This window comes from Coenobita brevimanus, chromosome 22 (assembly GCF_032717465.1).
Source record: "Coenobita brevimanus isolate Jiangsu-jjx chromosome 22, ASM3271746v2, whole genome shotgun sequence".
Taxonomy (NCBI): domain Eukaryota; kingdom Metazoa; phylum Arthropoda; class Malacostraca; order Decapoda; family Coenobitidae; genus Coenobita; species Coenobita brevimanus.
In genome coordinates this window covers 11,787,531-11,792,448 of record NC_136975.1, presented here as the reverse complement: position 1 = coordinate 11,792,448, position 4,918 = coordinate 11,787,531, and the positions used below count along the sequence as shown (strand labels likewise).

The 4,918-nt window shown below is 43.9% G+C and overlaps 1 non-coding gene across 1 annotated transcript; it reads left to right on the top strand.

The window, feature by feature from the left end:
* The first annotated feature begins 921 nt into the window (after window positions 1–921).
* On the top strand, window positions 922–1,040 carry LOC145392593 (5S ribosomal RNA). Its single transcript, XR_013896025.1, has one exon. It is a non-coding gene; the product is annotated as a 5S ribosomal RNA (ribosomal RNA).
* The last annotated feature ends 3,878 nt before the right edge of the window (window positions 1,041–4,918 follow it).

Genomic DNA, 4,918 nt, shown 5'->3' with positions numbered 1-4,918 from the left:
GCTGACAGGGAGACCACGAATAGGATGGATGGACAGCGTGAAGAAAGCGCTGGATGCTAGAGGGATGTCTGTTGAGCAAGGAAGAGTGGCTGTGCATGACAGAAATAAATGGAGAGAAACTGTGAATGAGTAAATGATGACGCAGACCTGAGGGGATATTCTCCCGCATTTGGTCTGATCAGCTAGTCAGGTCAGGTGCGGGTCTATTATGATATGGCAGGGGTAAACCAGCTCTGCTGTCGGGCCCTGCTGTGGATGTCACTGATTGCATTGCACAGTTGACCCTTGTGCGGTGTGGTGTGGTGAGGATCTGTCCCATCTCCCCTTTAGGGCTAAGATGTGAATGAATGTGTCTAAATGGATGAGTAAATGGGGACTGTGTCGTCCTGTCTCGGCTACCTCCCTTTCCTTGGGGGAAGCAGCCTAGGTATATAGATAGACAGATAGATAGACCTTTTGCTAAATACTTTTCACACCACTGTCTCACAGCAAACACCTGATCCACGCATCCCCTCCCTCTCCTATAGCCACACAGCTCATCACCAATCACTCCCTCTGTACCCTCTCTAACTCTTTTAATTAACATTCTACAATAAAACTTATCTACAACATTGAAGACTTATAGACCTAAAGCTAGTACATTCATACTTATCACCTTTACCATTATACAGCAGAACTACACAAGTACTTGTCCAGTCAATCGGCACCATACCACTCACAAAACACACATACAGGAAACTTACTAACAGTTCAACAACAGTCGCTCCGCCATTTTTAAGGCATTCCACAGCACACCCATCCATGCCTGCAGCTTTCCCTGCTTCCTCCATCGTGATCAAAGAATCTTTCAACTCTCCCAACACATTTATTCCTCGCACCCTTCCGTCTGCCATAATTTCAGCCTCTCTTTCCTCCTCTACACCCAACGGCTATACCATGTTGGGTACACCTCTTCCCGTCCGATCAGCGAAGTTAAGCAACGTTGGGTCTGGTTAGTACTTGGATGGGTGACCGCCTGGGAACACCAGATGCCGTTTGGCATCCCTACGTGTCAAGTGGGGTTGGTGGAGGATTAGTGCCCCTCCCTGTAAAACAATTAACTCTAAGCTGTTGGCCACCCCGTTTGGGATACATGGCGTCTGGCAATGAATGAATGAAAAAAAAGTCCCGGACCAGGACTGACTAACAGGTGGCGACTAAGAACCGAACAAAAGACATGATACTGATTGCAACATTGAATGTAAGGGGTGCAGATGATGAGGTGAAAGAGAAAGAGATTGTCCAGGTGCTTCAGGGTGCAAAAGTGGATGTATGTGGATTAACTGAAACTAAATGACAAGGTGAGAAAGTGGGAGAAGGGGAGTATGGTTGGGGTATATACATGGGAATGGGTTCAAATGAGAGGGCAAAAGAAGGAGTGTGTATTGGTGTATGCAAGAGATGGAAGGAGAATATAAAAGAGTATGGATCAGTTGGCTCAACAATTGTGTGGGTAAGACTGAAAGTTGGACTACAAATGTGGGCAATTGTGTATGTGCATGCCCCAATGGAAGATCGTACAACCAGTGTGAAGGAATTCCTTGACAAATGTGGAAGTGAGCATGGAAAAGTTTGAATGGAATGAAAGAGTGTTTTTGACTGGAGATATGAATGGAAAAGTTGGGAATGTGATAGTGGATGGAGTATTTGGTGAGTGGGTGTGCCTGCAGAGAATGGCAGTGCTGTGGTGGACATTTGTGCCGGGAAGGGGTTGGTGATAGCCAATACCCTCTTCAGACACAATATTATCCACATGGTATATGTAGTGAGTGATGAGAAGGGTGGGTGGTGAACTGAATGAACGGAAGGCAATTATTGATGATGTCTGTGTAGATGACAGAATGAGAAGATTTGTAATGGATGCAAGAGCACATAGAGGTTGGGGGAGTGGACTTTCTGACCACCACTTGGTGATGGTGAAATTCAAATGAAATGGACGAATACAAGAAGGGAAGGACTGGAGGAAGTAGTTCTTACAAGGTGGATAGGTTACAAGAGGATGGAAAAAAGGCAGAATATAAGAGAGAAGTGGAGGAGCGATTGGGTAAACATAATTTGGAGTACATGGGGGCGTGGAAAGTGTGTGCAAGATATTCACGCAAGAAATATGTGCAGCATGTGAGGTCATGTGTGGGGTGAAGAAAAGAAGAAAGGGAGTGCAAGGAATAACGTGGTGGAATGAAGAGGTTAGATAGGCTGTGGCACAAAAGAGGAAAGTGACTGGATGAGAAACAGGGATATGAAGGAAGTTCAGAGACAGAAGAAAGTTATATGTAGAGATGAAGAGAGAAGTGAAAAGATTAGTAAGAGGGAGTAAGGAGTGAGTAGATAAGGAATTTGGAAGGTTTTTAAGTGCAAGGTTAAAGGAATGTAAGAAAATGATCTGGAAAGAGGTAAAGAGAGTTAGGCAGGGTGTTAAAGAAGTTAATCTAGGAGGGAATGATAAAAATGGTAGATTACAAGTGGAGAAGAGATAAAAAGTGCGCAGGTTGTGAGAACACTTTAAGGAATTGTTGAACACTGAGAATGAAAGTAATGCGAGTATAAGTGGCTGGGGAATGGCTGGGAAAAGGAGAAATGTGAGGAGAGAGGACGAAATCACTAGGAGGGAAGTTATCGAGGCACTGAAGAAAGGCAAAGTGGCGAAAGCCCCAGTAAATGATGGAATGTGTGATAAAATGCTGAAGCATGGGGGAAAGACTGTAGTACAATGAGTGTGTAAGATGTGCAGATTGGCCTGGGAGGAGGGTAGAGTCTCGGAGGATAAGTCAGGTATAATTATTCCCTTGTATAAAGGAAAAGGGGAAAAGGAAATGTGTGGTAATCATGGTGGCATTTGTCTTCTGATTGTAATAGGAAAAGTTTATGGTAGGATACTTATTGGCAGAGTCAGGGAAATAACAGAGGAATTAGTTGAAGAAGAACAAGGAGGTTTTAGGAAGGGAAGAGATTGTCTGGATCGGATATTCATTCGTATTGTACGTCTTGGTTGGAAAAGTTTCTAGAGAAGGGAAAGAAGTTGTTCGCAGCCTTCATGGATTTGGAGAAAGCATATGACGGGTTAGATAGACAAGAAATGAGGAAAGTATTACGAATATATGGAGTAAATAGGAAGTTCCCAAAAGCCGTGAAGATTATGTATGAGGGAGCTAAGACTGCAGTGCGTGTGGCCAGTGAACTGAGTGATTTTTTCCATTTGACGTTTAGACTGGAACGGATGTGTCATGTCTCCATGGTTGTTCAATCTGTATATAACTGAGGATATAAAAGAGATACATGGTTGGGCAGTGGATACTGGAGCGGCCCTAATGAGAGAGTGCAGTGTGTGGAAACTCTGTACTGTTGTTTGCATATGATACTCTCTTGTTAAGTGAAGACAAAGGAGAGCTGCAAGACTTTGTGAATGAGTGTGGGACAGTCTGTATGAAACGGAACCTAAAGGGAAGAGTAAAGTTATGGTCTTCGAGAGAAACGAAGTCACTGAATGTACAGTGACGTAGGATGAGGAGGAAATGGAAAATGTGAATGCGTTTAAGTACTTGGGTAGTGTGATCAGTAAGATGGAAGTTTAGAGGGTGAAGTGCTTGAAAGGGTACAACAAGGAAGAAAGGTTGCTGGTTCTTTGAAAGAAGTTATAAGAAACAGGGAAGTGAACATGGAAATGAAAAAGTTACTGCAATACAGTATTGTGATACCAACTCTAACGTATGGAAATGAAGCTTGGATCTTGTTGGAGAGACACAAGTCAAGAGTGAGAGAAGTGAAAATGAGTTATTTAAGAGGAAACATGTGGAGTCACATTGAGAGTCAGACTAGAAAATGACGAAGCAAAAGAGTGTTCTGGTGTGGCTATGGATGTGAGAGGAAGCGTTAGGAGAAACACACTGAGGTGGTTTGGCCATGTGGGGAGGATGGAGAGCGAGAGACGGACGAGGAGAGTGTATGTGAGTGAGGTGGAGGGGGGGGGGAGAGGGAGGAGAAGGCCAAGTATGAGATGGAGGGATGGAGTGGAGAGGTATGTGAGAGAGGGGGATGTAAGCTGGAAGTAGGGCAGTGAAATGGCGGGGGACAAGGCGACATGGAGGTGATTGTTTGTGGTGACCCCTTGCTGGAGTAAGGCGTCTGGCAATAGACAGATAGATTATAATATCCTTGGACTGAACATATTAATGTAGCCTGTTTCTAACTCCCAGTAGAGGAGACTATTATTAAGGTGAATAAAGTGGACTGAAGGCAGAAAGAATACTAGGAAGCTCTCAGAAAGCGCATACCTATGCCAGTGCCGGATCCGGATCCGCCCCATGATTTAATCAATTCTTTCTTGGCCCATGACCCACCTTTCCACAAAATTTCACTGAAATTCATCGAGAACTTTTGGAGATATTGTGCGGAAGGATTCGGATCCTCCCCTAAATTTAGTCAATCCTTTCTTGGCCCATTGCCCACCCTTCCACAACAAAATTTCATTGAAATTCATTGAGAACTTTTGGAGATATCGTCTGGATAAACAGACAAACATAGGTGAATACATAACCTTCTCCAACTTCTTTGGCGGAAGTAATAATACAAAAGGTGTGATGGTAATGAAGTATTATCCTGCTGTCACTGCCCTACCTAGTGGTGTAGTGGTTAGAAGACTCCAGTGGAAGCGACAGCCGTGCATAAGTTGTTTACACCACAAAGCTGTTGATCATGTAAAGCCACCAGAAGTTGGCTGGTCAACTACCCTGAAATGTACCAGAATACGTTAGCCTAGCCTAGGGCCCCTACGGGTACTTGTGGGTTAAATGGAATTGCCTGTGAAAGTTTCATTTATTTATTGATTTATTGCAGTCTGCTTGACTTCATGGATGAAATAATTTGTGCTTTGGCAATACAT